Genomic DNA, 13,847 nt, shown 5'->3' with positions numbered 1-13,847 from the left:
GGTCCAAGAGTGTGGGAAGAGAAGAATTAGAGACAGAAGTATAGAAAATTCTCAAGGAATTGGCTCCAAAGGGGACCAGACAATTGAGCAGTCACTGAAGAGAAAAGTGGAGTCAAGTGAGGGTATTTTTGTGATGACAGAAATACCACCTTGGCTGTGTGCTCTTAGGAACAATCTATCAGAGACAGGAAAATGGATGATACAGGAAAGAGGATGAGAATGAATGGCTGCAACCACATCTGAATTAATTTCCTGTTGCTGCTGTAACACATTCCTGAAATGCTATGCCTTGAAACAACCCAAATATATTTTCTTACAGCTCTAGAGATGAGAAGTCCAAAGTCAGGCTCAGTGGACGAAAATCATGGTATCAGCAGGCCTGCATTTCTTCTCGAGAGTCCAGGGGGTAATCCACGTCCTCCCCTTCTCCAACTGCCACAGAATGCAGTCCTTGGCTCACGGGTCCTTCCTCCACCCTCAAAGCCAGCTGCGTAGCCTCCTTCACGCTCTGACCTGTTTCTGTCCTCACATCTCCTCTTTCACTGTGACCCTCCTGGGTCCAACTTTGTGGACTTTGTGACTACATCAGCCTACTTAGATTATCTGGGAAAATCTTTCCATCTCGTAATTGTTAACTTAATGACATCTGTGAAGTTCCTTTAACAAGGTAAGGCAACATAGTCACAGATTCCAGGGATATGGGAATGCATATCTTTCGGGGGCAATACTCAGCCTACTGTACCAGCTTTGGTGGTGAATTTGGGGTAACTCAGCCTTAATTTCCTCATCTTTCTAATAGGAATGGTTATCTCAGCAATGGTAGATGCTGAGATTCTAGACTTTCATCTCAGACGTCAAGTGGGAACCACCCAAATATAAACCTGTTTCTTCAAGGCTGATAACATCTTGACCCCACCTATTATATTTCTGAATTCTTGATACACTCTCTTCATTCTTCAAGTTTAAAATTTCATCCCAGGATCTGTTGCCATAGTCTTTCATTGTTCATACAAACATCTCAAGCTTGACTGTTTTTTGACATTCTCAATGCCTTTGACTTTCTACTCATGCCGAGACTGTATTTCAGGCAACTACCCCTGTGTTTACTACTTACAACTGCTTCCTCTATGAAACCTTCACTTTGACACATTTCATACTAACCAAGACTCATTCTGCGGTTCCTCTATTCATCGGGTTTTTTATTCATTCAGAGTCGTAGCCATTGGGTCTCTCTGCTTTCCTCTTTTCATTATTTCAGTCCCCATACAAGTTCCAATATTCAAATTAGGTTAAACTTATCGGTTCAAACTTATCAGACTCATTCATTCTCTCTACATTTCTCTTGACAGATCTGCTGCTGAGTGACTTTGCTTTTTTCACCTTAGAACTGCTCATTGATGAGACGCAGAAATCTAACTGTACCCATCAAACTTACTAAATTATCTAAAATACCACAAAAATTTGCCTCTAGATGCTTCTGGATCTTGTAACACATGACCCTTCCATGTTTGGAAAATGTCAGCTTTGTGTCTTCTCCAGCATTTCAGATCTCCTTGCTGCCTGTAGTGCTCTGGGCTGTTTCAGTATATCCTGTCCAGGGATGGACTTCTGTGGACTGTGTACCTTATATCCATTAACCACTTGAGTGTTTGGCTTGATGTCTCTCATAAAACTTCCAGAAACTTATCAGATATTTTAAGTACTGCCTCTTCCCCATGATTTCTGATATACTTGGATACTCTGAATTGGCAATTATGCAATCTAAAAATAATAAAAATTTTCTATTTTTGTGATAGGTTTTTGAATTCCAGTTGACTTCAGAGGACATGAAAGTCTTAGATGGCCTAAACAGAAATCTACACGATGTTACTAGTGATTTGTAAATAATTTTGTTAAATGTGTTCCTGCAATGTATTTTCTAAGGAGGAATGTGGATAGGTATTGAAAGTTACCTCAACCCCAGGAAGACACAGGCCAGTTTGATTCTAGGTGAGACAGGAGCTTTCTAGAACTCTCCTCCAGATTTACTCCCAAGCTCTGTTCTCTGACAGGGTGAGTGGGCCCAGGTCAGGGGGGGTCACCATGTGCCTGTACACTCCTGCTTCCATGGAACTTTCCAGAGTAGCCAATATTGTTGCTGAGTCTACACATTCCATACAGGTCTCTCATGTCTACCACAGTCTAGTGGACATATGCTGTGGATATTACCAATGTAGCCTAATCACATGTTTCCAAATTTCTGTTTATATCTGTTTTTATGTCATTCTCCCAGACCTGCTCAATTCCTTATCAGATTAAAGGCATTTCCATCAACCTTGTGGTCTATGCCAGACATTCCCATCTCCTCCACATGAAATGTTCACTAGATCCTGTCAATTCAGTGTCTTTAATAGTTTCTTTTTTTATTTTAAAATATTACAGTGGTACTAATGTTTTCAGTTACATGGATTGCTTTTATACTTCTTGAGTCTTTTCTACAGGTGTGTCCATCACCCAGATAGTGTTCATTGTACCTGTTAGGTAGGTTTTTGCTCCTCCTTTCATCCTCCCTCCCCTCAGCTTGATTTCCACTGAGTTTTACTTCCCTCTGTGCCCTTGTGTGCCCCTCGGTTAGTTCCAGTTTAATAGCGAATACATGTGGTGTTTGTTTTTCCATTCTTGAGATAGTTCCCTTAGGGGAATTGTCTCCACTTCCATCCAAATTGTTGCAAAGGGCATCAATTCATCCTTTTTATAGCTAAGTAGTACTCCATGGCATACATAGATCACATTTTGTTAATCCACTCATGAATTGGTGGGCACTTGGGTTGATTCCACACCTTTGCAATTGTGAATTGTGCTGCTATAAACATTCAAGTGCATGTGTCTTTTTGATAAAAAGATTTCTTTTCCTTTGGGTAGATTCCCAAAGTGGGATTGCTAAAGCAAATGGTAGGTCTACTTTTAGTTTTTTGAGGAATCTCCATACTGTTCTCTGTCGAGAGTTAGCTACTTTCACAGCAAAACAGGCCCCAAGGCAGGATCATCACAAGAGATTTGGAAATAATAGGAATGGAGGAATAATAAAGATGGAGAAATAACTGAGACAGAGACAAAGTATAGTTTAAAGTGATGGAGGAGTCAGGGGTCCTCCAACATTCCCGTGAGCTGTGAGGCCCTGAGTGAAATCCCACATTGGTATTTATTGTTACACCAAATAGTTGTCTTTTGTTAAAGAATTATCTGTACAGCTCATTCTTTGAGGTTTCCAGGGGAACCTTACCTAATTCTGTCTACAAGAATAGACAGTTATAAAATTTTTCTAAGATAACCATGTTAAGCCCTAAGTTAGAACCAGATCTAGCTGAGCTTTCAAATTAAACATAAAATGTGTAAAATAAATAGACTGAGTCTGTGTACTACTCTAATCTACTTCTTGTAAACACAGAGACATGTAGTCAGGAGTCAAGCAGGAATAGCCTTGAAGCCTAAGATAGTTCCAGCTGCACATTATCTGCTGGGCAGGCACTTTAATCAGCTCCTCTGTCAAGGACCCAAACCCAGCTTCTGCCTTGCAAAAAAGCTCAAGGCATGGTCGACAGCAAAGAAGAAACATTGTTTTGCAAACATCCTCTGACAATGCCTCCTCTGATAGAAGCAGCTTCTATTCTGTGAACTAAGATGTCCACAGATTCCTTGAAGGCAAAGCCCTACAAAACTCCTAAAACATTACACATCACTTAGCCTATTTGCCCACAGTTTTCCATAGATGTTGTACTAATCTGCAGTCCCACAAATGTGTATAAGTATTCCTTTCTCTCTAGATCTCACCAGAATCCATTATTTTTGGATTTTTTTTAACTTTAAAATATTTATTATTAAATCCTCTGCACTGAAAGTTTCTTGTGGCACTATAGTAACAGATACAAATATATTTACAAATGTGGATATTCCTTATTCTTTTTGTTAACATTTCAGAATATTACCAGGATACAAATGTTTTGGTTACATGGATTGCTTTTGCACTGCTTTAGACAAGGTTATAAGTGTGCCCATCTCCCAGATAGTGTACATTGTACCCGATAGGGTATGATTTCACTCATTCCCCTCCATCCCCCTCCCCACTGTTTGATTTCCCTTGAGTTTTACTTCCTATTGTGCACATGAGTGCTGTTTGGTTAGTTCCAATTTAATTGTGAATACATGTGGTGTTTGTTTTCAATTCTTGTGATACTTCACTTAGGAGAATGGTCTCCAGTTCCATACAGATTGTTCCAAAAGGTATTAACTCATTTTTTTAGAGCTGAGTGGTATGGTATACATATAACACATTTTATTAATCCACTTATGTATTTATGGACAGTTGGGTTGATTGCACATCTCTGCAACTGTGAATTGGGCTGCAATAAATATTCCAGTGCAAGTGATTTTTTGATACAATGAATTTTTTCCTTTGAGTAAATTATTCAGTAGTGGGATTGCTGGATCAAATGATAGGTCTACTTTTAGTTCTTTCAGGTATTTCCATACCACTTTCCATAGAGGTTGTAGTAATTTGCAGTCCCACCAACAGTGTATAAGTGTTCCTTTCTTTCCACATCCACATCAGCATCTGTTGTCTTGGTACTTTTTAATAAAAGCCATTCTAACAGTTAAGGTGATACCTCATTGTCATTCTAATTTACATTTCCCTGATGATTAGCAACATTGAGCATTTTTTCATGTGTTTGTTGGCCATTTGTCTGTCTTCTTTTGAAAATCTTCTGTTCATGTCTTTTGCCCACTTTTTACTGGGGTTTCTTTTTTTCTTGCTGGTTGTTTCAGTTCTTTGTAGATTCTGGATATTAACCCTTTATTGGATGTAGAGTTTGTGAATATTCTCGCCCATTCTGTAGGTTGTCTATTTGCTCTGTTGATTATTTCTTTGTGTGTGCAGAAGCTTTTAAACTTAGTGTATTTAATAGTTCCTTCTCATTGGGTGTTTGCTCGTGACTGAAACACTGCATTTGCCTCCAGGCAGGCTACTTTGATGGGGCAGTGGAAGCTCATGGTTTAGATTTTCTGCTGTAAGAGATCTCAGTGTGAAAATGAAAGAAGTTGTAGAGATGAGAAATTGAAAACAAAGGGAAGAATGTGGAGGCAAAAGCTCCTTGTTGGAGATAATTTATAGTCAACAAAAGATGTTCACTATTTCTTCATGTGCTAACAATATAGGATTTATGGAAGGACATTTATTGTAATGAGGGGAAAGGAAGAAGTTATGTTACTGTTGCCAATGCAGATTTTAACAGGTCATAGAGATGAGGAGATAATGTATGTAAAGGTAAAAGCACAATGGCACATTACTGTTGATTTTTTATTACATTAGAGGAAGATGAAGAATAAAAGTAGTTACGAAAAAGAAGAGAAACTAGCAAGCATGGGAATTCTTACCACCAATTAAATATTTGTAATAAGCAGTTCTGATTAAACCCAGTCTGTAATTATGGGGTCCATTGGGGGAAAAAAAGAAAGAAAGGAAAAAAAGCAGTCATTTGTTCACCAATTTATATTTTATATTATTTCTACATAGAGATTCTCCTTAGTGCATTGTATCCTAGGATATGGGGTCCTACATTATATATGACAAATTACATTTCTGATACTAATATAATATATTCCATAAGGTAGGCAGTAAGTAATTAATGAATTAATGAATGGAAGTATAATTGCCTCTAGTAACTTTTAATGCTCAAAAGTATATATTAGTGATGAGGGTATAGCTTGTTTGTTCTTGTTCAAAATAATGCAGAATGAGTTACTTCTCTCACTGAGAAGTTGGAACAAAAAAGACCAGAATATCTCCTTGGTTTGTCGACAGATGCAGAGGAATAGGTTTGAATATTTGATGTTGTGTGTTCTGTGTGGTAAGTTCCAGGGAAGTGAATATAATTTGAATAACTTATTATTTTTAAGAAAACTGAGAAAGTCATGTTCATGAAAGTAAGAAGGGAAGATTCTACAACTGGTCAGGAAATAAAATTTATAACTTCCACCCTAATGGCAACTTCCTAGAAATCACTTTGCTACCACCCTAGTAATGGAGTCATTGTGTCCATATTATGCAATATTCTTTCTATTTCCAGTATGCATGACCACCCTATGCTTAGGGGCCCAAATATTTGTTGTTTTTTGAGTTTTTGTTTTTTGTCTTTTGTTGTAGTTGTTGGGCCTCAGGATCATAGAATTAGATTAATCGTAATCATTCATCACGGTTCCAAGCAAAGACTTGTTTTTATTTGGTTATTTTTAACAGTGAATGAACACCATAAACCTCCCATCAGTTTTCTATTGCCCCAGGATGTTGCATCACAGCCAAGAAAGACCTCGGTGGCCTGCTCCAGCACGTGGCATGCTCCTCGTGGATGGGCAGCTGAGCAGCTCGGTGGAGCTTGCTGGGCTCCCTTGTGTGTCTGGGGATTGGCTGGTCTCTCTTGGGATGGCTGAGGCTAGTGTGCTTGGCTCCGCGCACCTCATCCTGGTGCAGCTGGTCTGGGAGTGTTCTCATGGAGACGGCTGAATCACGTGGACCCCCATGTTTCCTTCCCGCCCCTTGTCACGGAGGGAGCAACTGCAGCCCTAGGTCCCAGAACCACCTGGAGAGCAGAAAAGCCCCACCAACCCATGGAGGGCCCTGAGCAGAGCATGGACATGCTTGGTTAGTACGAGGAGGTGAGAGTAGAGTGGACACTTTGCCATCACGGTGCTCCAGTATTATAGAACTTCTGCCTCATTTCCATCAAAAATGCCTCCCTTACCTCTGATACATCCTCTTAGCAATTTTCCATCCACTCTCCCAGCCCCCTCCCCTGCTCCTTCCTTATAAAACCCCCACTGGTACTAACTGGAGTCAGATTTGAGCTCAGTGTCTCTCCCCTACTGAGAGATCCCACTCTGGTTGTCCCTGTAGCTAATGCCATGATCCCCACTAAGTAGAATCTTTCTCACCAGGCTTTTAACAGAAAAAGCCAAAACTCTGTAAAATAATTTAAAGAGGTTTATTCTGCGCCGAATATATATGACCATAGCCCAGAGCATATGGCCTCAAGAGATCTTGAAAAAATGTGTCTGAGGTGTCCAGTTTACAGTTTGGTTTTATACAACATGGACACAGGAATTGTAGGTAAGATCCTCGGTCAATACCTGAAAGGTGTACATTGGTTTGGCCCCCAAAAGCAGGACATCTCAAAGCAGGGACCTACAGGTTATAGGTGGGTTCAAAGATTCTTTGATTTGTAATTGGTTAAAGACATGAAGATTTGTCTAAAACCTTAGAGTGTTTTAAGTTAAGATCAGGAAGTCTGTTAATCAGAGATAAGGCACAGTACATATACTGACCTCAAGTGATCTGTTAAGGAAGTTGTTGACCTGCAGGTGTGGTTTAACTGCTGTGTCACCTGGGCGTAGGTTCCATTACTGATTTAGCATCTCATTGTCACAAAGAGCAACTCCACAGAGGAGGGGGCATAATGAGGCAGCATGTCTGCCCTCCCTTCTCCTCATGGATGACAACTCATTTTAAGGTTTTTCTGGGGTTCCATTGGCCAAAGAGGGGTTCAGTCAGCTGGGGGGCTTAGGATTTTATTTTAGTTCACAAAGCTTTAACAAATGTCATGAAGAATTCTTTCATAGTGGACACCTGATTCTCCATCAGAGTTTCTCTCATGGGAATTTGAGGTCCAAAAAGAAGATTGCAGAAAGGGGGAGTCAGAGAAGGATCTAGAGAGAAGGAGGAGTCATAGGTTGCTGGGGCTGAGATGTCCTGAACAGCCCTACTCTTGGAGCATCCTACACCCTGGTTGTTCCACCTTCATTTATGCCTTGAATCACCCAGTGTCCCTCTAAGAAGGTCCCTTTCACTTGCATTAGAGCCTGTTTCTACTGCAGCAAACACATAAAACACAATTGGGTGATATAGTGCAACAGTGGTTCTCAAATCACAGCAACAACACTGGTAGTTGTGTCTTTGGAAATTAAAATCCCTTCTTACCTACTTGCTATGGTTTGAATGTGGCCCCAAAGTTCATGTGCTAGAAGCTTAATCTCCAAAGCAATGGTGTTGAGAGGTGGAACCTTTACAAGGTAACTCCGTCATAAAGCTGCACCCTCATGAGTGGCTTGATGCTATTATGCCATTATCACAGGAGTGGGATATCAGGAAGATAGTTATCTAGGGAGTGGGACTCTGATGACAGAATGAGTTTGGCCCCTTCCTCCCTCTGTCTCTCACATGCTCTCTCACCCTCCTGCACTCAGCCATGGGTGATGCAGCAAGAAAGCCCTCACTAGATGCAGGCCCCATGACCTTGGACTTCTCAGCTTCCAGAGCTGTAAAAAACAAACCTCTGTTCTTTGTAAATGTCCCGGTCTCAGGGGTTCTGCTATAGCAGCAGAGAATGAACTGTGATGCTCCTCTAGCAATTTTGCCATGTCCATGGTCCCGCTTTTCTTGATTCCTGCTTTATGTCACATTTGTCTTTTCCTGTTAGGGATAGTGCAATCCTCCTGTCTTCTCTCATTCAGGGCTTTCACTGTCTCATTCCCCAAACTGTCTTGTGGCTTCTTATTCTGCTTTCTGTTTTTGACACTTTTTTGTCAGTGTGTCTTTGCATGTATCTCACGTTCAGACTCTCTAAGAAAAATGGTGCGATTGAGTTGTCACTGTGCTGTACACAGCACCATTTTAGGGAAAGATCTCCTTCCTGACCTTCTCTGCCATTGCCCAGCCAAGGGGGGCTGCCTTTGGGTTAGCTGCAGATTCCTGTTCCAAACAGTCACGCACAGAATTATTTGGCTGCATGGTGACATTAACAACAACAACAAGAAATCCACTTTGTGAAGTTATAAAATTTAAATCTCTTGGCAATTATGAGACATATCCTGTTGGGATCCCAACTTCAGCATCTCACTGGGATTAGTCAAATAAATTACACTCTATATCTAAACTTGAAATATCTACAAAAACTTCTAGCCATTTCCCAGTTTCAGCAGGATAATTTGTTTCCCACTAGACTCATTTGTAAGAGTTTAGTGATAAAGAATTTTCCCTGTGCTTTTTCTCAAGAGGAATTTTCTTGGGACCAGCTTTAAGGACCGAATGAGGAATCACTTGTCCAAGGAGGGGATTCCCAGACTCTGTGTTTCACTTCCTTCTCCTGCTTGTTGTAGTGGGAAACACTGTTCTAGTGGGAAACTTAATATGTCAGCTCTGCGTTTACCAATTGTCTTGACTGTTCACATAACTAAACACTTAATTCTGAAGAGCCTGGCAGCTGACCGCTATCTCCTGTTTTGGGAATGCAGTGTTTCCCTTCTGGATGGATTGCTCAAGACAAAGGGAAAACAAAGGTCTGGTGTGGTTTTGTTTGCTTTTTTAATCTGTCAGTCTGGGCTATGAATTTGATTTTTCTAAACATTCCCCATAGCAAATGCCAAGGTGTTTCTGGTTGACATTAAAAAGTAACCCAACATTGAAATGCAAGTTAAGTCATCAGGAGAGGACAGCCCTTGTCCTCTAGTCTACTATTTTCCTCATTATGTTTTCTCATTAGCACAAGGATTCTATTTAGAATACATATTCATAAATATAGGAAGGGCCCAAGAAGTTGTAGACCACCTGTGGTTTAAACGCTGTTACGTTTGATTGTAGATAGAGTAGTAAGTTGAAAATGTTTCCTATAGAAGGCAGTGGCTATTTGCCTCAGGGTTAAATGGGAGAAGATGAGTTTCAGAAGGTTGGTTTGGGGTCAAGGGTAGGACAGACCCATCATTTGTCAGGTGTCAGACATGTCTTCCTTACCCCACACTGCATTAAAGCATTTACACTCACCACGTGAGATCATCTAAAAATGTCTCAATAGCGAGGACCGAACTCTGATCTTTTTCTTTGCTCCCAAAATTTCTTTCTAAGGGGGCGTGGTGCATCATGCCAACAAATGATACAATCTCAGTAAATAGGTTTTTATGATGTGGTTTACTTCGCAACGTGGTTCTGGTATAGCATCACATAAAAGATAGAAGAAACTTATCTTAACTCAAGTGTTCCTTTCTGCTGATTCCTGGTCTTTGGACAAAGCCTAACTCTTTCATCCAATTGTCAACTAAACAATCCCTAGATCCATCTATGACTTGTGAGCTCCCACTTTGAGATGGCCCGCCTTTTGGGCCAAACCAGTGTATGCCTTCGCTGTATGGATTTATGGTTTTACCTGTAATTCCTGTCTCCCCAAAATGTATAAAACCAAACTGAAACCCAACCACAGCGAGTCCACTTGCTGAAGGCTTCTTGGGTGTGGCTCTGGCCCAGGGTCCTCAAATTTGCCTCAGAATAGACCTCCTTAAATTATTTTACAGAGTTTATCTTCTTTTCCGTTAACAAGGGCATTAACTGCAACCTCACTCTCTGAAAAATATTGCTGACTCACAGTGAACAGAGAACTTGGTGGCATGTTAGTGCTGCTGAGAACACACCTCTGGCTTGCTGCACTTGCTCTGAGTTCCACAGGTTCTATGTTTTGATACAAGCTGATTAGGAAGAGGCCTATAAAATAGGCTTCTTAATTTTTAAATCATTTTATTTATTAAATCTCTTATCCAGTGTGTCTGAGCTTTTGCAACATAAACATCAGGAATCTAATGTGCAAATAACAAACACCTCATTTCCAGAATGTTTGTGTATTAACAACTTCCCTAGTGTGATCTGAGACACCCTTTTATCAACTAACAGGGACCCTAAGGTTAGGAAAACCAAGATTACCTATGGGTGGAGGGTTCAGGACCTGGCTGGCACAGCAAATATTTAAAGTCCTGGGGCTATAAGAAGAACCACAGTCGTGCTACCCTCCCTAACACTAGGAACGACCAGACCCCTCCTAACTCTGATTTACAACGCAGCGCACAACTCTAACTGCATAGAGGACCAGCTTCATAGACATTCTCTTCTGATAACCAGCTGTAGACCGCAAGCCAGTTTCAGCTAGCCGTGGAGGCTTCTCACAAACAGTATGTGAATCCAATAGTACCTCTTTAGATGTAAAGAGACAAATTGCACCTCATTTTTTTTTCTTTTTCTTTTCTTTTTCTTTTTTTTTTTTTTTTTTTGGAGACAAGGTCTTGCTCTGTCACCCTTGCTCGAATGCAGTGGCATCATCACAGCTCACTACAACCTCAAACTGCTGGGCTCAAGTGGTCCTCCTGCCTCAGCCTCCCTACAAGCTAGGACTATGGGCATGCTCCACCATACCTGGCTAATTTGTCTATTTTTTGCAGGGACATGGTCTCACTCTTGCTCAGGCTGGTCTTGAATTCCTGACATCAAGAGATCCTCCAGCCTCAGCCTCCCAGAGAGTTAGGATGACAGGCCTGAGCCACCGTGACTGGCCTCCATCTCATTTTAATACCACATCCCTGCTCCAAAGCGAACATGGCCTGTGTGTTACATGTCGTGTACTCATTCTGCACGCACTTCGCTCCCATCATAAATACGAACAGCTTGTCCCCCAACCCTGCTCACTGTGTTTGACTCGTGTGATACAGACCCTGTGAGGCATAAAACCCAACCTGCGCTTTTCTTCTTTAAAGAGAGCACATTTGTTCCACACTGCAGGCTCTCTCTCCCAGGTTTGCAAACAAATATTGCCAGTAAAGCTCTCCCTTCTGCTGTTTGCATACCCTGGTGGTCTTCGGGATGACACCAGCATCTTGAGCACAGGATTTTCCTGTTGTAGTTCAGTAGCTGCTGGGAACTGAGGCCAGGTGACTTACATGAACCTGACCTGGAGAAACTGCAGAGTCCTCTGAGCTGTAGGAGAGGACAAAAGTCATTTTCCTTCTACTTCTCTTAAGTTCATTAACTAGGCCCAATAAATTAAAAGAGAACAAACAGATGACTCAGAGAAACACAAACAGAAGTTTGTGAACTCCTGCGCTGTGCATGGGCAAGGGAGCACTCAGACGTGAGTAGATCAAAGGGGTTTAGAGTTCAGGGTTTCTTTACCCAACTCAGTAAGGCAAAGGGAGGAGGATAAAAAGCACCTTTGCAAAATGAAATGACCTTTTGAAAGGTAAAGGGGCCCTTAGGAGCATAACTGGGAGAGAAGATAGTCTTGTGTCAGTATCCGGGTGTGGGGCCCAGTTCAGCTGTGTGAGAGGAGACTGGAGTTGCTCCCAGGCAGGGGGCTTATGGCAACTGAGTTCTTTTGGGAGGCTCTTCTGTTAGGCTGAGAGGGATTTCAGGATCTGTAATGCCTTCAGTTCAATAGAATTCTTACAACACACAGGCATATTTTGGGGTGGAACATCCTGGTTCTTTACTAGGAAAATGCATGTTGGTGCTGAAGCAAGCACAGCCATATGCCAATGCTTTGTCACCATGTCTGTCTGTGCAGTAGTAGGGACAGTTCATTCCTCAAGAACTGATAGGGACTATCTGTGCTGTGGAGCTTCCTCCATGAGAGATTAGATATAATGCTAAAATTGCTTAGAGAGGTTGCTGTGAAAACTGTCCCCAAAGGCACTTGTCCCTCACTCTGTCCCTCATTACACATTCACACTCACCAAGTGAGACCATCTGAAAATGTGTCAGTGGCATTAATTCCATCCTCCTCTCTGTCAAATATTGCTGACTCACAGTGAACACAGCACTCTGATGGCAGGTCTGAGGATCTCGTGGCACACTCATGCTTTTAAGGGTTACCGTACAGGGTGAAGGAAATCAAAACACGCCATCCACAAAATAGACTTCTTTGGCATGTTTTCAGATGGCTATTCATAGGGGATGCAAACACGGGAACAACTCTGCAAACCTGTCCTAGGTAGGGGAGGCTTGCATCTATAGAGGAAATCGGCTGACACAGACACACTTTCTCCAAGGCCCTCTTATCTGCCCTGTTGCATCAGGGAAAGAGGAACTCTCAGGAAAAGCAGACTAAAATCTCTGACAGACAATCTGTTACCACCACCACCTTCTGTGCCTTGCGGGCGGCTCCAAGATTACCTGAGAGGTGTACATCTGCATAACCAGATGGCCTGGGCTTCCCCTGCCGCCTCCCTCAGTCTCCCATAGCCTGAGCCTCCACCTCCTCCCAGGAAACCCCAAGGCCCTGTTCCTCCAGCAGCCTCAGGATGGCATAAAATCTTCCCTCATCTACCTGGCCCTCCCTGGAGTCGCATATTGTGGACTCTCCTGGCCGTGTCCATGGAAATCATGTGCCTTTTTGTTTTGTTAACCTGTTTACTGTCATTTTGTTTTATAGACACGAATTATCAAACCTTCAGCATTGGGAGGGAAGAGAATTCCCTTTGCACCTACAAGGGTATGTGCATTTGGCATGCCAAGAAGGGAAAGGGAAAGGAAAGTATAAGTAACCGTCCTACAAGTAGCAAACGTTGCCCTGCAAACGCCAATGAAGCAACAGTGCATGGCCACAGACCCCTACTGAGATACCTGAGGCCACTGCAGCCAAGGCTCTCGTCTTCCCTCCTCCTTCCCCTCCACCCCGGTAGCATCCGCTGGGCAGCATCTGCTGGGCACAGTCCGAGGGTGAGTAGGGGCCACTGGTCAGGGGAGTGGATGGGAAACTGTGTGTGAGTGTGTGTCTCAGCACGTTAGGAGTTGTGTTGAGAAAAACTTTCCTTGTGTAAGTGTATTTACTTGTATAATAACTACTTTGTTTTTCTTGACTGTTCACCTTCTCAGGGTCTACAGTTGAATGTGAATTATGAGCCTCTGCAGGGAGGTTTAGGAAGGTTCCATCTGTGTCTCATTCTCTCCCAGGGATGAGGTGAGCTACGTCATTGAAACCTGACATGAAGAGCCTCCTCCAGCAAAC

At 42.1% G+C, this 13,847-nt stretch overlaps 1 long non-coding RNA gene across 1 annotated transcript; it reads left to right on the top strand.

The window, feature by feature from the left end:
* Positions 1-6,651: 6,651 nt before the first annotated feature.
* On the top strand, positions 6,652-13,793 carry LOC123623046. Its single transcript, XR_006729762.1, has 3 exons — positions 6,652-6,676; positions 13,272-13,558; positions 13,715-13,793. It is a non-coding gene; the product is annotated as an uncharacterized LOC123623046 (long non-coding RNA).
* The last annotated feature ends 54 nt before the right edge of the window (positions 13,794-13,847 follow it).

This window comes from Lemur catta, chromosome 18, assembly GCF_020740605.2.
Source record: "Lemur catta isolate mLemCat1 chromosome 18, mLemCat1.pri, whole genome shotgun sequence".
NCBI classification, from domain to species: Eukaryota; Metazoa; Chordata; class Mammalia; order Primates; family Lemuridae; genus Lemur; species Lemur catta.
The sequence above is the reverse complement of the archived record's forward strand: the minus strand, read 5'-3'. Positions and strand labels throughout refer to the sequence as shown.